At 42.8% G+C, this 25,326-nt stretch overlaps 1 protein-coding gene and 1 pseudogene across 4 annotated transcripts in view; both read right to left on the reverse strand.

The window, feature by feature from the left end:
* Positions 1-24,905, reverse strand: part of RAB14 (RAB14, member RAS oncogene family) — a 254,427-nt gene extending 229,522 nt beyond the window's left edge. For 2 of the 4 annotated variants that reach the window (XM_085613605.1, XM_085613611.1), the window contains exon 1: positions 24,500-24,905. The gene's annotated coding sequence lies outside the window, so the exon portion shown is untranslated. Of the gene's footprint in view, positions 1-12,362; positions 12,517-24,499 lie in introns of all 4 variants that reach the window. The other 2 variants (XM_085613619.1, XM_085613637.1) reach the window with 2 other exon arrangements.
* LOC146868733 (U5 small nuclear ribonucleoprotein 40 kDa protein pseudogene) lies at positions 2,452-3,466 on the reverse strand (annotated as a pseudogene).
* Positions 24,906-25,326: the final 421 nt, after the last annotated feature.

Genomic DNA, 25,326 nt, shown 5'->3' on the forward strand with positions numbered 1-25,326 from the left:
ATAATAAACTAAATGGCGCAGGAATATTATTTAAGAACGAACTAAAACATGCATTGGCATACCAATATGTTTCATCTTTGGGACCTATGGAGCGATCCTGAAAAGAAAAAAAAGAAAAAACAGTGACACGCCTGCCTGAGTCATTTTTGTAGACGCATGCACCACACGAGGCTACAAAAAATGACAGGCCACTTTCTTTTTCCCTTTTTAGTTACCAATCCGAGTTCGGTAGGTAACTAAAAAGAAAAAAAAGAAAAGCGCATTTTTTTTGTTTCCAAGGAAGAACAGAAAAAGGGTTGGGGGCTGGTGGAGATGCTGAAGCAACACAAGATAAGTATGCAAGATAATGGAGAAAGGGTGGTGTTGAAGCAAAACAGGGATAGGGGTAAAGCAACATGGAGGGTGAGGGGGAACAATGGGGAAAAGCACACAGGCCTGTGCAGCAGTGAGGATGGTGGGAAGAATACAAAAGCTGCCAGAGCAACACAGTGCAGGGGGAGAAAAGTACACAAGGGGGACAGCTCAAGAAAATAGGCACTCTCATGGAGTGCTTAGCACAAAACAAAAAACAGTGCTTGAAAAGCAAGCAGATGATGCAGAGATTCCAGCATCTAAGAGATGGTAACAGGGCAATGATCCTTCAGGAGGGACAAACAATATGGACAAGCTAGGATACGAATGGGAGGCAACCTAAATCAAAGCCAACCAATGGTAGCAATGGGTGGGCTCCACGCCCCTCTATGTTCTTGGTCAACTCACAATATGTCTATCAACAGACAGTACATATGTGGCCTAGTAGACTGGACTTAAAAACCTGACTTGAGTCTGAATGTCCAAGCAGAAGCAAGGTGGAACCAGTTAGGAGTAACTAGGGAAACGATGTGGCCTAAACACACCAAGGTCTGGCTGATGTTGACTGCTATGGTTTCAAAGAGGAACATCGCTAGGGCGTGGGGAGCTCCAACAATTAGAGATTGGAAACGAGACTTCGATTGGTGCAAGCAAGCAGAGAAAGTTTACCAGAGGAGAGGATGCCCATAGAAATGGGAAAAGATTTAGGGTTCCTGGGAGAAATACAGCACTTAGGGGGTGATTAGGATGGCGGGCGGACTTAACTCCGCCCGCCATCCCCGTGGCGTTGGGAACAGCCACCAGACATGCGGCAGTCGCGCACCGCGAATGAGGATGGCGGTCCCATTCCACAGTTTAACATTGCGACAGGCACTGCTTACAGCAGTGCCTGCCGCAATGCCAAACTGCCATGTTGTGCATTTCCATGCACAATGTGGCAGGCACCGCGCCACCTTGTGCATGGAAATGGAGGAGGGTACCATGTACCCCCCCCCCCCCCCCCCGTGCACCCCCCGTCACCCCGGGGGCCCGCAACAGGCCCCCAAAGCAAATGGAAAGGCCTCACACCGCACACATTCTAATATGGATGGCGCTGCCTGGTGAGGCACCACCACCATATTAGTGGCCCAAGTCCGCCCGGCCCAGTGGAAAAGCGGCGGACAGACTTTCCGTCCACCGCTTTACCCACCGCCATTGTAATCTGGCGGTGGGTAAATCAGGTTGCGATGGCGGGCGGATCGCCCGCCATCGTTATCAGCCCCTTAGTCGGCAGAGTGGGGGAGGCTGATACAATAGACTCACATGTAGAAGGTTGGGCGTCATTCAGGACACTGAGTGGATGATTGAAATTGTAGTGTTCTCTCTTTCTACTACCGCCAGAATAAGATATATGTATGTATTACTGTGATCGTGTATGATGCTGTGGTTTAATAAAATGAATTTTTTTTGTTTTTAAAGAAAAAAAAACTTGACTTGAAGTACATACCCAAAATGTATTGCTTTTTTCAAGAAAATATAAAATTTACAAAATGAAGAGTAGCTTTATGGTTCTTGCAATTGATAAATGATTAAGTCTGCTTTAGGGTGGGATCCTTTGAAAAATCAGCTATATACTATGCTTTAAAATATGTTTTCCTGTATTAAGTCTGTACTTTTAAGAGTGTCTGACTTTTTAAGAAGGTTATTCTGATGATGAGAATTATAAAAAAAAAAAAAGCAGCAACATGCATCTTGTCAAAGTTTTCCATTTACTTTCACTATAAAGGGGAGGGAGGATAAAATAATTTCCAATAATTAAACTAAAATTGTATACCACATTTGAAAAATGTCCGCTTTCAGTAGAGATCCAACTCTCTAGAAAAAAACGAATCCATCTATCTTTCATAAACTGGCAAAGAGCATTCATTCCTTTCATCCACTCAATACGTCCATAGAATGTCCACCTTAAAGACTGACTCTTCTTCAGCAGCTCTGTCGGCAACATGAAACAGGTGAAACCAGCCGCTCAAGGTTAGGTTTTACCTTGTTGACTGAGTATCTCAATGGATGATCAGAAGTTCTGTACATAGAAGCGTCCATGAAGTCTTTTTTTCCGCTTGCTCAGAGTATTTCTCCCATGTATAATCTTTTATCAATAAATGCGGAGAGCACTATGGGCTCATCTGGATGAAAGGCCATCTAATTCACGGATGCTCTGGTAGCTTGTATAGAATCCTCCTGGATGTTGGTTCCCGGCAAACAAATCTGTTGGCAGATCCTGCTGCCATTCTTCCTCCAGGAGACCAAAAACCCCTAAAGAGATTCTTCTCAAAGTTGTGGACGTTCCACTGAAATATTTTCACAGGCAAATGGATGCACGTCTCAAACATGGACTGTGTTATCCATGGCATTAGAAAGTAGGTAAGGCCCATAGAACTTATACCCAGACTGGTCACAGAGTCTGCATGCCCACGCATAATATACATGAACTTGTTCTGACGGAGGTCCCACACTTTGATATCATTATCGATGCCTCCAGAGATGATCTGATCAATGGTGTCATTGAATGTTACTGAGAGAACCTGGTACGTGTTCTGGAAGGTCTGAACAACAGCCTTTTTCCGGATATCCCACAGCTTCACTGTTCCATCATTGCTGCCTGTGCAGACTAGCTGGAGTCCCCTCCTTGCTCGGTAACAGGATTTTACAAATGAAGTTAGGCCTTTTAATCTTTTCACTATCTCGCCTGTCTCACTGTCCCAAACAGCTACTGTCCTGTCTGTGGAGGCTGAGAAAAGCATGCTGCCATCAGTGCTATAATGTAGCTCCATGACTGCGCCACTGTGCCCTTTTAGAGTAGCATAGTTTTTACAATCTTCATATACATTTCACAGCAATATCAGTCTGTCAAGGCCTGCAGATGCCAGGGTGGCTCCATTGGGGTGAAATTTGCAGTAATACACTTCGCCTTCATGGCCATGAAGCAGCACGATTGCTGCCTGCAGGCTGGAGATTCGAGGAGGGCCCACAGGCAACATTGCTCCTGGTGGCGCCCCAGGAGGCAGCAAGTCGGGCGGTGCCATCTTGGGTATCACAAGCACCATCTCCTGCCCTTCCGCTTGTTAGGTTCCAGCATAGCGGCAATAGACAGCCTGGAAGATTGAAAGAAAGGTGTAGCACAAGAAATGATCAAACCCCTGACTTAAAAAATGCCCATCCCAGTTGAATCTCTGGTGAGGAAAGTAAAATCTTCAGGGCACTCTTCAATGGCAAAACATGCATTATTTCTATTTTTTTCCATCGTCTGCTTTTGTATTAGGAAGGAGGAGAGACATTGTAAGGGACGTTTAACTCACTCATCAGATAGTATCAGGAAAGAGAAGAGCTGCTGTAGGGGATGTTTAACTTACTTATCAGATACAGTGTCTGATCGACCAAACTAATGTTTGATGCAAACCTCTGCTTTGTAATCCTTTGATGATACAGTTTCACTGCCTGATTCTTCTAAATTATAACGTATTAAAGGTATGTTTCGACTAGATGCATTTACACCTCTATTTACTGAGTATTCTGATAATTTCCCTTTTAATAGTTTAGTAGTGTTCTACTGATATTGAGAAAATTATATAGTTAATAAAAATTTACAAAATTTACATGTAGGCTTTAATGAAAAGTAAAATGCATTTAAATACAAAAATTGTAGTAGTAAATCATATTCACTTGTACTGGGCCTCAAATGGGTGAACCAATATTGCACGAAAAGCTGACCTGACTAGAAATGCTTAGACGTGCATAACATGTTTTTTTTCATGACCTTTCCATGAACCCGTTTTTATAATAAATAGTAGCATACATGTTTTCATTTAACTTTGCAAAATGTTTCTACTTACACAAAGATCACCGTTAACTCATGATTAGAACTTGTAATTTAGTGAAAGAATAAAGTTCACCCATAAAGAGACAGCATTTCTAAAGAAAACGAATGGTTGCTGTGCTAAATGTTATCTTATTGTTATATTGATGTTTCAACTTCTACAATGATCAAGCATTGTTAGCAAATGAATAAACGTGATATATTGGAAGGTTAGATATGTAGTTCACATGTGGGAAAAGTAGACCTGAATGGGAGAATGACCCATAATGAAACTTAAAAAATGATACAACTTAGTTGCGCACTCATCACTGCTGTCTGTGGTCTATGGTCTTCCTGTGAGAAAAAGGAGTGATAAGAGCATTGAAAGCTGACTGGAGACAGAAGAAGCAACATGTTTCAAAAGCTTCAGAATGTGTAGAGTATAATACAGTGTGTGTGTTCCTAGAGTAGGTTACCATTTTTGACCTTATTCCATTTAGACCGCTTGCAGGCATCTTATGTCATATTTCACACTGCTTTGAGACTCTTCTTCTTGAACCTCTCTTTAGGAGAAGTTCTGCTTTGTATGATTTTTGATTTGTAGAATTGATTTTAGTGCCAAAGCTTTATGCCCTCCCTCTCTCGAACAAGGTCAGTTTATGGGTTCTGACTGACACCATTTTCTCCCCATTCTTATAATAGTTATTTTCCCCCTTTATGAAACGTGCTTAATGCATTTTTATTGTGATTCACTGCTTATTGATGGATTTCGAATGATACTCTAATAACTAAGATTGATTAATTTAACTTGTGATCTAATAAGGATTAATTACTAAAAGACATGAAAAATAAAACTCTTTAATACTAACTCATTATTGACTGGAAATAAATTTGAAATTGTATTTATAATTTTTGAGATGTACAGCTCTTGATCTTTTCTAAAACAATGGCAAAGATAGATTGCCTCAGCAATAGGAGTGGGAATTAGCCAGGATGATAGTAAAAAGAGAAATTTTAATTGAGAACTTCTCGCTCGAGCAATAGCATGCTGCATAAAATAAAGATATTTGAAAACATATTAGATTTATTAAAGGCTGGAAAACCCAACATACATACCTGCAACTATCTTGACTTGAATAACCGTGTTAAGTTGAACTTTTTCCAATAAGCAGTTTATGTACTACAGCATTATGTTTGCATTTGCATCCCTTCTATCAGAAGACAGGTTAAAACGAATGAATGCTGGAACAACGCATGCTATTACAACGCATGCTTTTATAATGCAGCCATTACAACGCAGGTACAGTTACCACACATTACCTTTACCACGCAGGATTTTACAATAATTATACCTTTAACACGCATGCCTTTACAACAAATTTTGTTGTAAAAGCATGAATGGTAAAAGGTTTTACAAGTAAATGTAAGTATTTTGCCAGTAAGTATAAACCCTTTTTATGTATACATAAAGGGTTTATATTTTCCTGTAAAATACATTTCCATGGTAAAAGCATGCATGGTAAAGGCATACGGTTGGTAAAATATTTACAGATAGGTACAAACCCTATTTTTGTATACACAAATATATATATTTATTAACACTGCAGCCACTGTTCCTCTATGCAGGACCCTGCGAGGTTAGTGAGCGTACAAGGAGGACCCGTAAATATGTAGTTTCACGGTCCTAAAATAATAATAATTCCAGCATTTGTAAAGTGCACAGCTACCTCTGGAGAGGTGTCCCGGCGCTGGGGATCGTCAGGAAGATTAAGCGAGCTATTGCCCAGAGTCGCATGGTGCTAGGCTAACCTGCCGCTGCGGATAGAACTGTGACCCCCATGGTCCGCAGTCAGGCATCCTGGCCGCTGTGCCACCCCTCTTCCACTAATCCTTCATGGGTTCTGGAGTAGCGTGCTACTAGCTGAAAATGCACTTCAAAACCCCATGAGAGGTAACAAGCGCTATAATATATATATATACATACATATATATGCACACACACACACACACACATAAAACTTTGTCCCTCTGCTACCCTTCTCAATCCAAATAACTGACTAACATATCCACCACTCAAATTACTTTAATATTTCACTTTACTAATTAAACAGTAATCCTTTAATGGGTTCCGGAGTAGCATGCTACTCGCCAAAAAAGCGCTTCAACACCCCCATCAGGGTAGTAAGTGCTATATAAATGCAATGATAATACAATACATACAGCGACAGAGATATGGACCATGAGCAATAAGTGTAAAGATGCATACCGTGAGCAGCTTACATATAGCGAAGGAGATTTGGACCACGAGCAACAAGTCATGCGACAAAGATACATACCATGAGCAGCTTACATACTGCAACGGAGATATGGACCACGAGCAACAAGTCATGCGACAAAGATACATACCATGAGCAGCTTACATACTGCAACGGAGATATGGACCACGAGCAACATGCGTGCAGTGACTAACATACCTACTGTGAGCAGCTTACATACAGCAATGGAGATATGGACCATGAGCAACAAGTAAAGAGACTAAGATACATAGTGGAAGCAGTTTACATATGGCGACCGAGATATGGACCACAAGAAACAAGTAAAGTGACTAAGATACATACTGTGAGCAGCTTACAAACAGCAACGGAGATATTGACCACGAGCAACATGCGTGCAGTGACTAAGATACGTACTGTGAGCAGCTTACATACAGAAATGGAGATATGGACCATGAGCAACAAGTGTAGCTAGCGACTAAGATACATACTGTGAGCAGCTTACATATGGCAACCGAGCTATGGACCACAAGAAACAAGTAAAGCGACTAAGGTACATACTGTGAGCAGCTTACATACAGCAACGGAGATAAGGACCACGAGCAACGTGCGTGCAGTGACTACGATACGTACTGTGAGCAGCTTACATACTGCAACGGAGATATGGACCATGAGCAACATGCGTGCAGTGACTAAGAAGCAGTGTGAGCAGCTTACATACAGCAATGGAGATAAGGACATCGAGCGACAAGTGTACTGATGGCGATGAACAGCAGAAGATTAGTGGTGGAGACATGGAACATCACTGGTGCATGATGAGCAGTTATAGGTTCTTGTACAAAGACCACGGCTGCCCTCAGATTACCCGCGCCTTGGTGCTGTTACCTTAGCATGTTTTCTGCTCCCTCATGCCTCTCGGGGTCCAGTATTCCCAGGAACAGGCGCACTCCAGTACAAATCCATTGCAGTTGGGCTCAAGCATAAACACATTTGTTTTCCTTCTGGAGTATGGTTCTCACCTGTCCCTAAAAAGGGAAGAAGTCTGTCAAGAGAACAAAAGCTTGTGTGCGACCGTAAACAGTCACGGGAAATGTTGGGCAAAAGGATGGCAACTTTCTAAAGTTGTTACTCACACAAAGGGTCGAATGGAACCTTGTAACACCTAAAAGACAGTAGCAGTGTTACCTATCCTCTATTTCTTCCAGATCAATATAACTCACACTCAATAAAGGATAGTATGTTAACTGGGGGTGTGTATATATATATACTTAATGCTTAATTCCCAACATGGCAAAACCGGCATCTAATCTTATATGTGTTGTTTTGTAATGAGCTATTTATACATACAGGAAACACTGTTTGATATACACTACAGATGACGAAGAGACTACCAGTGTTTCCTGTATGTATAAATAGCTCATTACAAAACAACACAAGATTAGATGCCGGTGTTGCCATGTTGCGAATTAAGTATTTTACCATATATATCGAGCTCTTCTGGGTAGCATGACTGATATGACACCTATATTTCGAAAGTCAGAATAGGGGTCATGAATAAAACAACAACACACTGTGCTTGACCTTGAATTTACTGGGCCTTGTTTCATAAGTTGCTTTACTGTCTCATCTTCAACATATTTTTTACTTTGTTGTTATGTCCCTTAATAGAGGGTCCTGCTGTGCATACGACTCTGGAGTTGGTAGAGTAACTATACACAGAATATTGAGGTAAGATCACTACACTGAGGTTGAAGTGCATGTGTGTTTATAAATATGGTGGAGGTACACTATTTTGACATAAATATATCATCTGTTTTTTCTTCCCTTTTCCCATTGTAGGATCACCAGATCTTCTGATTAAGACAAATTGATTTTGGTTGTTTTTTTTATTTTGTACAAAAATATTAATAATTTTTGATATTGCTCACTAGCTAAGCAGAGTGACTTGGTATTAAGGTCCTGATGAATGCCCCGAACTAAGTGTTGTCAGCTTGGGAAGAAACAGGTTGACCATCACACAGGGGGTAGACATCCATAACCCTGTATCCTGTTAATTTTTTAATCCTATCCAGTGGGACGTTTGAATAAAAATTTATTTGTACCCTCTGAGATAGTTTTAATTCACACATTTTTTATTTACCTTTTTTGCACTCTTCCCCTTACCCGCACCATTGAGTATAGAAACAATCACATGCTAGGTTAAAACACTCCTGCTCCTTCCCGAAAGTGAAGTTGAAGCGCGCACTGGGTACCTTGCGGTCCCAGTGTGCTTGGAGGAACCCAATGATGAAGCAGGTCACCCTTGGGTGAGTGAGGGTATTCGTCCATTAATAGGAAATGACCCCCTATATTCATCTCTAGTTAGCGTACTATCCTTAATTTAGTGTGAGTTATATTGATCTGGAAGAAATAGAGGATAGGTAACACAGCTACTGTCTTAGGTGTTACAAAGTTCCATTCGACCCTTTGTGTAACAGTTTAGTACAACCCTTGGGTTTGTGGGTCTAGGCATATTTCTTTCCTCCTTGTTTTTTAGGCTGTTTATGAAGTCAGGGACGTCAGACGTTAAGTTGAACAGACGTAGGCATCATGACTGAGAATACAGGCCTTTCATTTGATGATGACATGGTACAGGCCATTTTGCAGACACCCAGTATCTTGGACACACAGATTTCACAGTCTTTAGCCCTCAATGAAGAGTGGACTAAACTTACCAACTTAAAGAAACAGCATATACGGACAGCCTTAGACGCTGCAATATTGACAAGAGTATTTACAAGCGAATATAGCCCCACAGGGCCCAGTCGTCTCAAATGCTCCGAGACTGTTTCTTGATAATAAGGTGTTTAAAATGAACTGGTTCAAAATAGCATGGAAATGCTCAAGAGATTGGCTTATTTTATTGATTAACACTGCTAAAGAAACAGCTGACCTTCTCAATATTGAGATTCAGACCCTAGAAAACCAATTGAAAAGTTCAATACAGGTGACTATTTATAAAAAGAGACTCGAAGAGATCACAAAGACACTTAATGAAACCAAGGAAGAGCTCATTAAGTACAAAGTGAGTAACCTTAAAAAAGACGGATTGATTTACTCAAGAGAAAATATACCCCTATGTTACGGATGAATATACCACCCGGCAAACCAAATCTGAGAGGAGCCAGAGGCTGGCGCCGCAATACCGATGAATGGACATCAAACTCAGATGACTGGAGTCAGTCTGAAGATACAGGATCAAGTGACTTAGATTCATCTTATAGTGCAAGATCTATGAGGGGTAGAGGCATTTTTTTTTTTTTAACATGCCTCTACAGATGCCATGGTGGCCACCACATTTGTGGCCCTATCAACCCCCACCTCTCCAACCACAACCATTTGGCATTCTGGGTTACCCATCGCCTTTTTTTTGCCAAGGACAGGGGACGCAGAGAACGTCGAAAACAAACAGAGGACGGGCACAAGAAGCAAGTCAAGAATCACAGAGAACATATGTCCAGTGGGACCCATCGTTGGAACAAAGGATCACGAGGAGTATGACTGGCGCCTCTAGCAGCGGGACAATGACTTAGTTAATTGGAGAAAGGAGTGGGTTTTGTGCCGACCCACATGGGCAATGATTTTATAAAACACCAAGAATTGTTTTCTTTTTTTCGGAAGATACGTCTATCCTTCTTCAATAACCAAAATGAGGCTCTACAAACACTCTCCACTAATACAGGTCTGAGAAGCAAGTCCACTTTCCTACCATCTCTCCAACAGGTACCTGCAGAAGTGGCTACTTTTGAAAAAGCTGTTCTTAAAGTTTTGCTCTTGAGAAGGCATCAGCAAAACAACAGTTTTTCAATGTAACCAAAGAAGAGGAACATTGTGCACGTACCCTTGGGTCTGACCCTCTTCAAGTAGTCAAACCAGCAGACAAGGGTGGGGATACGATTGTCATGGACACAGTTATGTACCGAAATGAATGTCTACGACAATTACAGAACACCAAGTACTAAAAGCCCATTACTCGTGATCCCACCATGAGACTACAAGAGACCATATATGCGATGGTTAAGACAGCGGTCGAATCGGAATGGATTACCAAGAGTGAGGCCGATTTTTTGACACCCAAACAGCCCAAGACCCCAGCGTTCTACATCGTGCCAAAGATACATAAGGCCCAGAGACCTCCACCAGGTAGGCCCATTGTATCTGGCATTGGGTCTATTTTAGAACCTCTGTCCCAGTTTGTTGACTGGTTCCCGAGGCCCCTTGTGTCACAGATGCCATCGTACCTCCAAGACACAAAAAACGTTATATCCTGTTTGAAGGATATACAGTTTGATCCCAATAAACATCTTTTGGTCTCCTATGATGTAGAGGCATTGTACACGAATATTCCCCAAGGTGATACTCTTAAGACCATTGAACACCTACTGTCTCTACATCCTTGGGATGATCAGACACCTACATCATTTGTAATGGAGTGTGCCAACCTTGCGATGAGAGAAAATGTCTTTGCCTTTGAAGATCAGCTATACTGGCAAGTGACAGGCACTTCAATGGGCAGCACCTGTGCTCCCAGTATGGCCAATGTCTACATGCATTGGTTCGAGGAAACCTATATTTATCCAATGGCAAATCCCTTCCACAGTAACAATAGCAAAAATACATAGGCAGTAGTGTTCCCTAGCAAGGAAAATATCCGCACATTCACTGAGCACAATATAATCTGTCACCATTCAGCGTGAAAAGTCCCCCCAAAAAATTGCTTTGTTACAACAACCGGGTGCTAGATAAGCCCCAAACACCCACTACCTAAAGGTGTTGTCAGCACAAACAAATGTGCAACCAACTATACACAAAAACTGAAGCTTTCAGCACACCATTGAATCAAATATTTGTCCATAAACAGTAATGGTGAAGTATGTGAGACCCTTAGGTATGCATCACTATACTGAGAACGAGAAAGATACAACAATATTAATCAGCAAACAGGGATCCAGAAAGATTATTCATGCTGTCCAGGATTCTTTATTCATATTATAACAACATTTTAAATTGCCAGCACACGATTAGCCGACACGTGTTTCATCTTTGCTTAGACTTTTTCCAAGGCTGGAATAACAAACATAATACAATAAATATGCTGTATACAATAAAATGGAGTCATACAAACAATATGAAAAAGTATACAAAACGATGTTATGATGCAAATACAATAACAAACCTGCAATAGTACTACATGAGAAGATAAACACACGACAAAAGAGAACATTAAAGTGTTACCATCATTTAAAAAAAACAAGGTAAAACGTAAATATATATGTGAAGACAAGAACCCAAAGCACCAAAAATATAAAGTCAAAAAAAGAAAATCTGTGACACCCGGTGAAGGTAAAAGCAAGATTACGGATTAGTATCAATAAAAACTACCCAGATCAATTATGAGCATCCCCATAACGAGTGCATGAATCCGACATACAAAAAAGGTAAACCCACCATAAACGTAGGATGCGATAAACTGAAATTAAAGAGGCAAAGTCAGTTCTTGCGCTAAATTAAGTAGACAAGAACCCAAATCTGGATATCATATAAACGGCTCAGCTCTGAGAAATGAAACACAAACAACAATTGTAACGGCTCAGATCCACTATTACATAACCCCCAATCTAAGACGCTGTTCATTTATTATTGCACAAAAACAGGCTATGTTAGAACACTCACCAAAGTACCCCAAAAAAACCAAAAATGATCCTGACATCCGGCACCATCACAGAAAATCCACTGTGTTCCAGAGCTGAATATAGGCAATAATTTGGCCTGAAAATATAACAATACAAATGCATAGCCAATGAGAAAACTAGCTTTATCTCCATATCCAAAATGGAGACCAGCTATAGTAATCCTGACATACTCACCAATGACAAAGGTCACTGTAGTGCCTCTATAGATATCCAACACAATCTGTTGCTGTAAAAACACACTGTACTGCACATCAGAGTATCCAAATGGCACGATAATTACACTTGTTTCCGGACCCTCATTCAGGCACCTCCAAACTACGAGCTGCACCTAAAACCAGAAGCCACAACATGTAAAAACGTACTAGTATCGGCATCCTGCTAGAGTATTCGCCACCCAATTTGGAAATAACTCCCCACAAAACACCTAAATCGTCCCCATATGTCCTCATGTCAACCGCTACATTGAAGTGCAGTGAAAAGATTCGCAACAGTAATCCTGGCGGATTGGAAAGGGTAACTTTTTCTCCCCACAAACCCAATGGCACAACCCTGATAAGTTGCAACCTAGAGCCGCAATTGATATTAAGCTGTAATCATAATGTTACCAAATACCATTTAAACGGAGCTTACCCCCAAATCTCCCCCAGCGCAACACTCACCTCCAAAGCTAGACTGTAACGGCCGGTATGTACATCTCCGCAATCACGAAGAAAATGAATGGCACGGCAAACCGCTATTTAAGCGTAAGCCACTCCCAAGAGAGGAAAATCACATGACCCGTGCGCACGTGATCCGCAAAATCGTATCCGGCTAATCTTCACATCCAGTTTGATGTAAAGGACGCCGTCATCTTACCATAACCACAGAGCCATTGTGTGCCACAATAAATGAACTGTGACCCACCATTGCCACATCTTCCCCCGGTATATAGGAAGGATATAAAGCACCAATGCTAAATTTCAATTACAGATGGCTGTGGTGACCTAATATGGACTTGCGCTTATAAATCTAATCCTTTATATTGGCCTCTAACTACTAGCTTCACATTATTTGTGATAATAGTAATAGTAAGATGGTGCTGTGGAAGCGCTACATTGATATTTTGGTTTTGTGGCAAGGTGATCCTACATCACTACAAGAATTTTCATCCTGGTTGAACTCTTTCAATGTACACCTTAAATTCACAGGAGAATCTAGTAGAGAAGCTTTACCATTCCTCGATCTCCTGCTCTATCCAAAAGATGCACATATTTACACGGAACTATATCAAAAGCCGATGGCTAGGAATGCATTATTAAACTACAGGAGTTTTCATCCACGAGCATTACGTGACAATCTCCCTGTAGGACAATTCATACGCCTTAGGAGAAATTGCAATGAATTGGTCAAATATCGGGAACATGCTGACAAACTCTGTCATAATCTCATTACACGACAATATCCGTCACATGTGGTGCATCGAGCAAATAAGAGGGCTCGCAACAACAACCGTGATGTCCTCCTAGAGACATACCCTAAAACTCCCTCTGATCGTTTGGTATGCGTTAGCACCTTTAACCATTTGAGCAATACCATCAACAAAGTGGTTCTCTCGAACTGGCACATTTTAAATAAAGATAATGAACAACAATATCACAAATGGTGTAATTTAAGAAAGGCGGTTTAAACAGAGCATGTCAAAGACCAATGCAAACCGGAACAAGCATTTACAATGCAACGGTCTCGGCATTGTTAAAGTTAGAGCTATTGGCATTGCTCATGACAATGCAGTTTCTTTAAATGTTTTACAAACAAAATCATAAAAAAAATAATGTCATGAGCAATGCCAATAGCTCTAACTGTACCAATGCCGAGACCATTGCATTGTAAATGCTTGTTTATCTGTGCTTTTATGGCCATACAGGCCGAAATAAAGATATTTTGATGATGAAATGCCTGCCCCCTCTACAGTTCATACAGAGCCCTGCAGGCGAAAGGAGCCTTTCCTGAGGAGAATGAAAGGAGCCAATCGTGCTTTACTCCTTTGCTCGACGTGCCCTAAATTTCTCCTGCAGCTTCCCCAAGGAGTAATAGTGAATTGCTGTTAAGGACAACCAGAACAAACCCCCCCTTTTGTCCCAAATTGGTCGTCTAAAAAGCAGGAGAGCTCAGGTCACGGCAGCCATCTTGTGTCACGCGCGCTGCCGACTCCCCCACCGAGCTATCCTTCCTGGGATATAAAACTAGTGCCTACGTTTCCAAACAGCACTATGCAAATTTGCCTCTGACCTGCACTGGATTTATCATCACCCTGGCAGCACCGCACTGGACTCAGGGCTCTGTCACACACTGTGTGGATGAATGGAAGAATGACACGGATATGCCAAAGGAGGGTCTGAGGAAAGCCGGGCGCTCTGGTGTTCCTGTGAGTCCGAATAGCGAGTCTTAGCACGAACACACCCCAACACCCGACTAAGCATCTTTAAAGGTGAAGGGTTAATTTGTGTCCCGACCCACTGCACAGCTGTAACATTCCCTGGTGGTAGGAGGACTAAATGACGCTAGCCAAGCGGGCACATGGGTGGCTGCTGCTAGACTCCTCTTAAGCCAAACAAGAATAGCCCTACTTCGAGGTGCTATATTATGTGACCATCAAGAGGGCATTTATGGTAATGAGATCTGGACAGCTCTCTCCTTGGACTACATTCCAAGGTGTCAGAAGGAGGGTCATTCACAGGATACGAGGTGTCCTTTATGTCACCTCTCAGAGCACCCCTTCTTGCCTCTGCCCAAGCTCACCGAGGCATCTGAGGGCCCCTAGGAATAAGAACCTGCCAGTCAGCGGCCACCACTCGAACATGACTGTAGTGTCCTGCGAGACGGTGCTTTAATGATCGCTAGACTTGGTCGGACGCGCCGAATCCTTTTACCAGGTTTATGCCTTTGTAACTGCATAATGTATCTAGATCGATACTGTTATGTGTCCCGGGACAGATATAATAGGATCAGGGCCAGGAAGAGAATTGGTCGCACCTTGCACTTGCTATGCACTTTGTAGTGTGATGTATATGTGGCTATGTACCAGGTCTCAAAATCCGCTGCTATTCGAGGAGTGGGGGAATTTCTGTGAGTTCCGTCAAAACGTAAGTGTTGCGCCTATGCCACGATGCACTGCCCTGAACCTGGTGAGGCTAAAGCGCTGTGTTTCCAATTTGCTGCTGTGGTCACTCTGACTCTATATCTGTTTTAAGTCTGCGCTTGTACCAGGTGTTTATACATTTAGCACTATGCACTTTATAGTATGATATCTATATGGCTGCGTTCCAGGTATAAATCTGCTGCTATTCCGACAGTGGTGCCATATTAAGGAAAATAGGGTACCCCTTTGAAAGGTCATGCTGCGTCCTACCCTGTGTCACAAATGGCAAGAAACAAGCACACCACCGCCTTTCTCCGAGGCGAAGCAGAAATGCCTCGGAAAAAGGCAGCGGCGTTTCCGGATTCGGGGGCGTGTTTTTCTGTTCTCTCCTCTTGCCATTGGCTGGAGGAGATAATTAGAAAAGTAACGAAAAAACACGCCCCCGAATCCGAAAAGGACGGGGCCTGTTCGGAGTGACAAAGCCTCTTCTCCAATGGCTGGCCAGCATTCAAGAGGCCAGCCAATGGAGAAGAGGGGCGGGTTCAAGCCCCTCTTCTCCAAAACATTAAATCTCCGACTTCCGGTTCTGCCTTCGGCAGACCGGACGGTCCTCGACCTAAAAAAGGAGAACTCTTAGTCATTGAATTTAAATAAGTGCACAAGGCATCATATATTTACATGTAGTCAGGGACAGTTGTATCAGCACTGTGAGCAAGGTAATGCAGAAAAACAACCAGACATTGAACTTGGTGCTATAAAGTGCAAGTGGCAAAACAAATGGCGACGCAAGTGGCAATGTGTGTGACAGCGAACACGGCGCAAAGTGCAACTCTATATGTACAGTGAAGAATAGTTCAAAAATTGCTTTCAATAGATTATACAGTTATTTGGTTGAACCAAAGGAGCAATGCGCTAAGGTGTGGCGTTGAATAGTCGACGGCGAAACGGATTACCTTGCTCACAGTGCTGATACAACTGTCCCTGACTACATGTAAATATATGATGCCTTGTGCACTTATTTAAATTCAATGACTAAGAGTTTTCCTTTTTCCGGTTTGCAATGGTCTTTGACATGCTCGGTTTAAACCGCCTTTCTTAAATTACATCATTTGTGATATTGTTGTTCATTATCTCATTCTACCCATATCACATCGTGGTCTATGGGTCATACTCCTGTTGTTCGTAACAACATCTTAAATAAAGGCACAAAAACTTGAGACCCCTTTTTGCCTTTAAACGGAGCTCTAATCTTGGCAACATCTTGGTTCATACAAGACTGCGTCAGACACCTTCTGCAGATCTGCCATGTGCCATCTGGACAGGTCGTCCAATACAGGGGCATTTTCCATGTGGAAACTGCGTTTTGTCACTTGACCTCACGTACCACGCAAATTGATTTGGGCCTAAAAACATCCTGGACCCTTACTAATCATACTAATTGTAACTCTGAGGCAGTGGTATATGTTATCAGGTGCCCCTGCAATTTGAAATATGTGGGCATGACTACCAGAAAGGTAAAAACACGAATAATAGAACATAGGAGCTCAATCAAATGTAAAAAATCCAATACGAAACTTACTCGTCACTAGCTGGACCGAGGTGTCACAGAAGAAGACATCAGTTGGCTTGTGTTAGATAAACCAAAATACCACAAAAACATGGGCCCTTTGGATGCTATTCTTTTCCATTGAGAACAACGCTGGGTGTTCATTTATGCCACTAATGTTACTGGCCAGTCTGATGACATACCTTGGTGCAGCATTTAAAATATCTCAAAACATCACATAGGGCTAGTAACATTAATAACCATAGACTTGAAATAGCCATTATAATACACCGGCATTTATCGTTATGTGTGAAACAACTTTGAAAAATTGAGAAACAGTCTGTTGATAACTTTACATTTAAATTTGGGTCCATCCCGCTTGTGGCTAATAAAGGACTAGTAAGACTTGGACATCTGACCATGCACTACACTGCTCTAGGGATCAAGAGCATGTGTATTAATATAGTTTCATTGTATTTTTGACACCTGATACATTACGACAGATATGCGTCCTCTTATGTACTATTTGAGTGACGTAGGTCTTTTAAAAATGTCACATATCACCTTTTTATAAATACTGTCGGGTTACAAGGTCTTTTTTTGCTTTAAGAGATATAGAGAGCATTAAAACTCATTTGGTGTTTACAATCAGGAGCGATCACCATGACTACCAAAAGACACTTTTTTTTCATTGGGTATAGCGTCACAGCACGCTCCATGACGACATCACGTAGCCTAACAACGCTCCATCGCCCTGACGAATGATTACATTGTTACACAGGCGCGATCGCGCTAAATAAATAGCCGCTACAGTTACCAGACAACTACTGCCCCCAGATCCAGACAGAGCCATACGACAGGAACAGAGAGGTGAGATTCAACTGGGCAAATTGCTATTTCGATATATAGTAGCGCTTTTTGCATTCAGTACCCTGTCGTCCCCAAGCTCTTGTCTCTTTAAGTCGATCAACTACTAAGATCGGATGGCAGGCACTCTACTATCCCGTAACATCGACTGGCCTAAATTAGTGAGGACTTTGTTTTACACCATTTTGAAATGCCAGCTCAAAGACCGTTCCTGCTTCTACTCGAAACTGGTACCCATAGAAAACTAATTTTCCAGTGACGCTAATGAGTCTTTACTTTTCTGTTTCATATACACTACAGATGACGAAGAGACTAACAGTGTTTCCTGTATGTATAAATAGCTCATTACAAAACAACACATAAGATTAGATGCCGGTTTTGCCATGTTGCGAATTGAATATTTTACCATATATATCAAGCTCTTCTAGGGATCTTGACTGATAGGACACCTATATTTCGAAAGTCAGAAAAGGGGTCGTGAATAAAACAATAATACTCTGTGCTTGACCTTGAATTTATTGGGCCTTGTTTCATAAGTTGCTATACGGTCATCGTTAACATTTTTTACTTTGTTGTTAAGTCCCTTAATAGAGGGTCCTGCTGTGCATACGACTCTGGAGTTGGTAGAGTCTAACTATACACAGAATATTTAGATAAGATCACTACACTGAGGTTGAAGTGCATGTGTGTTTATAAATAATGGTGGATGTACACTATTTTGACACAAATATATCATCAGTTGTTTCTTCCCTTTTCCCATTGTAGGATCACCAGATCTTCTGATTAAGACAAATTGATTTTGGTCTTTCAATTTCGTACAAAAATATTTATAATTTTTGATATTGCTCACTAGCTAAGCAGAGTGACTTGGTACTAAGGTCCTGATGAATGCCCCGAACGAAGTATTGTCAGCTTGGGCAGAAACATGTTGACCATCACACAGGCTAGACATCCATAACCCTGTATCTTGTTACTTTTTAGGTCTCGGCAGGCGTTGGAGCGCGCATGCGCTCCTCGCCTCGAGACTTCTATTAATCAGCTTAGTTTGGGAGAAGGGGACTCAGGGCGCGCCCCTCATTTTCATTGGGTAGCGTCCATGTTTATGTTAAACGCTGGCTTCCCATTGAAAAGGAGGATTTTAAGTTGCTTCCTTATGGCTTTTTTGGACGGCCCACTTGGAGGGGCTCTCCTGCTTTCCTTGTGGCTTAAAAGGTTTCTTATCTTTATGGGGCCATGTGTTTCAAACACATGGACCCATAAAGACAAGAGATCCTCTTTTGCTTTTGGGACCGCAACGCCCTTTTTTTTTCACTGCTACAATGAATCTCCATCAACGCACCCTATCACAGACCTCCCAGACTGTGCCATGCCAGGCCTAAATTATCCAGGTGACTTTGCATTTGGATACTCGTAACTTACATCTGGAATAACATGGAACATGTAAGCCCTGGTTCGATTACACTTTTGCTGAAGGAGGAGATAGTCTTTACTTTTATACAGTTCATTGAATAGGATTTGGCTTTGGTCAGAATAAAATGTGTGGTGCTGTAGTTTCAGCGAAGCACTGAAGGGTTTCCTGTAAAGATGCCTGCTGGAATTCTGTGGGCAAAGCACTGATTACCGATGGATGTTCTGAGTGAGAGAGATGTTGGAGCGTTCTAGTCGTGGAGATGCGGTGAGAGCTCTGCCAGAGTGCTGAAAGATGTGATGTGGAGAGGAGCGTCTCGTCTGGAGCCCAGGCTGCAGTAGCCATTGAAAAGAAGTTTTGTGTAAGAATCTTTAACAGTCCTCTGAACAGATGACAGTCCGTATTTCAGGGGGCGACCATGGCTTTTGCTTTACCTATGCCGGAGTGTTGCCTCTGCAGTGGGGGTGGGTGGTGTTGGCTATGGATATGGTTCACTATATCATTAAACAAATGTGTGCTTCTCAGAAATGGAGAGATTGTAGACTGAGAAGCTTACGGGTTCAAGTGTCTGTACTTGTGGGTTGGCCTTTGGGTGTGATTGGGCCCTCGCTGCTTACAAGAGGTCTGTCCCCCACTGTAGGATCTTTTCAGCAGACACTTGCAGATCTTCACGAAGTTTCTCATTTCTCACTTTCTGGCAACAGGTGTATAAAACCGAGAAGTCTGATAATGTATCTGGTCCTTGACGAACTGGTTGTGCGCCTGGGCAGCCACAGGGCTTGTTTTCAGGAAATGTTGGAGGGCAAGCTTTGTTTGTTTCTTGCAGTCATGGGTGGAAGCGCTGTACCGGCCAATCTGTGCAGGGTTAACGAGGTTGGGGGTGACTACAATGTGTTTCGCTGCTCTCCTCAGAACCCATTCATTGGCTTCTCTGCTGCGCTACATGGCCTCTCAGTCAATGTGCTTCTCTGCTTTCCACAGACCTTATCACTTGGCCTCTCTGCTTCTTTACATGGCCTCTCTAACAATCTACTTCTCTGCTCTCCTCCGACCCTCTCACTGGGCCTCTCTACTCTTTCACTGACCCTCTCTCTGTCACTTGGCCTCGGCGCTCTCTCAATTAGTCTCTCCACTCTCTAGAACCATCCAGCGTAGCAATGGGTCTCTCTCCCCTCAAAAGGCTCTGTTTACTCCCACTAGCCCTCTCTTCCCTATCACTGACCCTCTATTCTCTATCACTGGCCTCTTTTCTCTGTTTTCACCGCCTTTGCTCTGTCACCGGGCCTCTTTTCTCTATCATTTGACCTCGCTGCTCTTTTTCAAGTCCTCCCTGACTCCATGAATGTTCATCTCTCTCTGGTCTGTCCCTGGCCATGAGCCTTCCAAAGTCTCTCAGGCCCTCGCTTGTCTCTCTAAGTCCCCCAGACTGTCTCTTCTCTGATACTGGACCCTCGGCTCTCTCTCCATGGACCTCTTGGTTGTCTCTGAATTCACATCCTCTGTCCCTCTCATGTCTGCCTGAGTCTCAGGCAATCTTTTCCTTTCTCTTTCTCCCTCTTTTCTCACTATTTCAAGCTCCTCATACCCATTCTGCACTTTCCCTCCATGTGATCCACTCCTTTCTCTTTCTACTTCTATTCCTTCTTCCCTACACCCCTCTTCGCCACTTCTTTACCTCTTTTCTTCCCCTGTCTTTTTCCCCTCTTCTCCTGTCCATCCCTTCCTCTCTACTCAGATAAGTTTGTTAGCCTCCCTCCTGTCTACCAATCTCTTGCTTCCTCATTCTCTCTTCTGCTCTCCCTCTTCTTCTGTATCCACCTACACTACACTCACTCTCCACTACACTCACTCTACCTCTTTCTGCCTCTCTCCACTACTCTCTACCACTCCCTACGTGCACACACATGTATATATTTACATACATAAACATATATATATATCCAAAAAAACAAGTTGCCCTGCTGTGAGAACTCGCCATTAGAGGGACATAAATGATTCACACCATGCTGGCTCCGTCCAAAGTTCATTAAATAACAAAATCTTCCTAACGCGTTTCAAGGCCTCCTGGTCTCTTCGTCAGAGGATTCAGTGCAGAAAACAATTAAAGCTGCTGCTACGATACTTAAGCGCATGCGCAAATTCTTTCACAGGTGTGTGTCTTTAATGGCATGCTGGTACCTGTAGTTTAATTGTGATAAACAGCGCAAGTATTACCCTGGTGGGCACTGTTGTTCTGCCACTGCAGTATTGTCAATTAAAATCCCCAGTGGGCCTCTGGGCAGAGAAGCAGGCAAATAAATAGAAAAGTCCCACTGCGCCAAAATACGACGTGAAAATCACTTTCCTACGTTGCTGACCCCGTGGAAACTTACACGGTGGCAAGTTCCCTGCGGCCAGGCTGCCGCATTCACATCCAAAAAAACAAGTTGCCCTGCTGTGAGAACTCGCCATTAGAGGGACATAAACATATAAATATATATATATAAATATATATACACACACACACCTGCATATCTAAATACAAATATAAATGCATGCAAACATAAGCATACATATGCATGTTATGTACATGAACGTTTGAAAAACACTAATAAAAGCAAAGCTAAAAAGCTGCCTAATTACATACAGAATTGCTTTAAGTTAAACGAGGCCGAGACCTATTGCATTTTCAATGCTTGTTTAGTTCTATCTAGCAGGACGTTTGAATAAAAGTTGAGTTGTATCCTCAGATAGTTTTAATTCACACAATTTTTATTTTACTTTTTTGCACTCTGCCCCCTACCCACACCATTGAGGTATAGAAACATTCACATGCTAGGTTAAAACACTCCTGCTCCTTCCCGAAGGGGAAGTTGAAGCCCGCACTGGAGACCTTGCGGTCCCAGTGCGCTTGGTGGAACCCAATGATGAAGCATGTCACCCTTGGGTGAGTGAGGGTTTTCGGCCATTAATAGGGAATGCCTCCCTAGATATATATATATATATATACACACACACAAACACACACACACACACACACACACACACACTCATCCCTAGTTAGCATACTATCCTTTATTTAGTGCAAGTTTCTAAAGTTGCCATGTGTGCAAATGTTACATTAAAATCGACTAGAACAAGTCAGACTTAACGAATAATTATTTTGATACCTTGAAGTATACTTTTTAGTAGCCCCATTCAGACGTTAGCACTGCTGAGCTGTCAGCGGTCAACACTGCACTCACCAAAGGGGCTACTAGACTTTCTAAAGTAAAAACAACACTGCGGGTTTTACACATGACCATCTTTTTAATATCATGCATCCTGGCTTTAGGGCTCAGTATGCCTGCCTCAGGAGTGACTTATAAATATTAAAAAGTTAGATTTGGGATTTTCCATTACTTTTAATGGCAAAAGCAGAATCAGTAGTTCAGAACTGCTTTGGCAGACAGCAATGGCAGGATGGGATTAATGCTTTGCCTTGGCACACTTGCGGTGGCACAGTAAGTGCTGCAGGCCATGAGGGACACTAACATACAGGCCAGGGTATCCCTGGTGCCATATATTGATGACTTATAAGTAACTGAATATATGTCAATTTTGTGTGAACCAATTAGACATACTTTTAAACAGGTAAGAGCACTGGCACTGAGGCCAGATTGATGGGACTCAGTGCCCTTTCAGAGTTGAAACAACAGGAGCATCAGTCAAAAAACTTGGGGGTGATAATGCAAAAAGAAACCTTTCCTTACAGAAGCATATACGCACTACCATCTTTGAGTAAAAGGCTATCCATATGTTGAGCGTATGTGTGGGTTTGCACAGTTATTTAAGTGAGACGTGTTTTAGAGTCATGCAGGGTCGCGGAAGGTAGGGAGCTCCAAACATGTTGCAGTTACTTTATGCAGAAACAATACGAAATGCTAAGATAAGGATATGATTGGACTTGAAGGAACTACGAAAACGACAAGGCAGAACGTGACGTCTTGTGTTTTCCTCAACAGTAGCAGCAGGTTTCCATCACTTAGCGTTCAATGGGCCACACAGAAACACTTTTTTCCCCGTTTTATATACCACAAGCATGGTCACAGGGGATCAGAGCGCTTCACAAGTCGGGTTCTAACAGTTGAAAAGAATAACCATTTAAGTAAAAACAGTGACTAGAGTTAAAACATTTAGGGTCTTTGCCCAAGCATCTATCTAGTGGGATGGCATTCGGCCTTTGTCAAAAGTGTATTTCGAAGAGGTTGATCTTGAGACATTTGACTGCTGAGCCATTACCTTCGAGGGATTTTACAGTCACAATATTATATACTGCACACCATGTGAAAAAAAAATGCGGTATACCAGGCACTTACAATACAGCTAACGGTAAAGATGCATAGAACAGTGTTTCCAAAACACATCGCACATATAAACGGTCATCATCCTTATTACACATACCTAGCCAAAGACTTCCGTTTTCAAACGTATCCGTCTTGGAAAGATGGTTACTTCTAAAACATTCCCTACGCAATATCCATCTTTAGCATCTACTAGTAAATTTTCACGTTATACGCAATCTCACTTTAAGTGGCACAACAAATAACGTTAAACAAATAAACGGTTTAGTTGTAGACCGCCATCGAGGATTTCTAATGACATGTTAATTCACGTGTCCGCTGGCCTGGACATCTGCCAGATATTACCAGTAGCCCGTGATCACATTTCACAAATACCAAAACCCTCGGAACCATGTAAATGGCGTTAACTGGTTTAAACGCGGAATTCAAAGAATATAACTTAATTGTTAACTGGGTGTGGTGAAATCGCTCCAGTGGAAGAAGGGCGATGAAAAAGTTGCGTTAAATAATACAAGAAAATAAGAAATATTAACGTATTAAAAGGTGAAAAGAAAACATAACATAGGGAGGTAAGGAGGGAACAATAAGCCTAGATAATAAAAAATGAATACAAAAACATGCGTGCGCATCGTGGATAGGCTGTACTATGCATTTTGAAATACTAATAAACTGTGCACTGCAAAGGATGAAGGGAGAGATACATTGTACATTCACGAAAAGAGAGAATGTGTGGTGATGGATGTTAAGTGTAGCACTGGAGACGCTGGTGCTAGCAGCAGGCTTGGTGCAGAGAGGCCTGCTCCCACCCTGCTCACTGGTTTTGACAGCAGAGGAGGCACCGGCTCTTCCGGGTACAGGAGTCGGGCCTCACAACCAAGGGAAGAGACAGGTGGGCTGGGCCTGGTTGGGCGAGACTGGTTTTAGGAGACTGTTTATAGGAGTGCCCGCACTGCAGGGGGCTGCCTCGATGGTCGGGGCGAAAGTGACAGCCTATAAAGGGCCTGCGGTACACCGGGCCTTTGACAGCACTGGGCGGCGCTACGCTCTCACCGGGGCGGAGTGGGGTCGCTGTTGCCGTGTGTCTCTGCTTCCTTGGCGGTGTCTGGGCTACCGCTACCGCTGACGTCGCCCCGGGTGTCCCTGCCGCTCCGCCCCGCAGCCTTGCTCTCTGGTCTCCCCTCAGCTTCCTGTCTCCGCTCCTCCGCGTCCCCTCTCCTTTCCAAGATGGCGGCGCTTCCCCCCTGCACAGAGTTTCCTGTCACGCTCCCTGTGGCCGCGCACTGGCGGGAGGGAGGGGTCGGGGGCAGGCGCGCGCCCGGCACTCCTTGACAGGGTGGCGGTTGGGTACGAGCCGTCTCTGGCCCTGCCGTTCAGTAGCTCCCTGCGTCCCCAGACGTCTCGAGACTGGCCGACCGTTTAGCGATCACGCGACTGTTTCTCCGCCCTTTGGTGTTACGCGCTTTCTGCGGCCGCGCGCGTTCTTTGCTTCATCTGTTTCTGTGTGTGTTTTTTGTGAGCTCATACCTACTTGTTGAGCGAGTTTTTCTCAGAATGCGAGGCCCAGCCGGAAATACATTTAGAAATACTTATTGTGTAATGAAATATTTCACGAACTCTTACAAGTGCTCCACAGTAACGAAGTTGCGCAATTTCACAATTTTTGTAATTAAAAGTCGCAGAGGGAGCTCGCGAAACGCGTACCCCCTTCTCAATAAGATTTTTTTTTTGGGGTAGGGCGGTTTAAACCTTCCCTTTAAATTATACCATCAATATCTTTCAGGTATAACCTTTTAACGCTCTTTTGTGTATGTATGTATGTACTTATAGTTGGATATTTCACAGTTTATTTTTTTCGGGGGTTTTATTGCATGATTATA

Source organism: Triturus cristatus, chromosome 1_2 (genome assembly GCF_964204655.1).
Source record: "Triturus cristatus chromosome 1_2, aTriCri1.1, whole genome shotgun sequence".
Classification (NCBI taxonomy): Eukaryota; Metazoa; Chordata; class Amphibia; order Caudata; family Salamandridae; genus Triturus; species Triturus cristatus.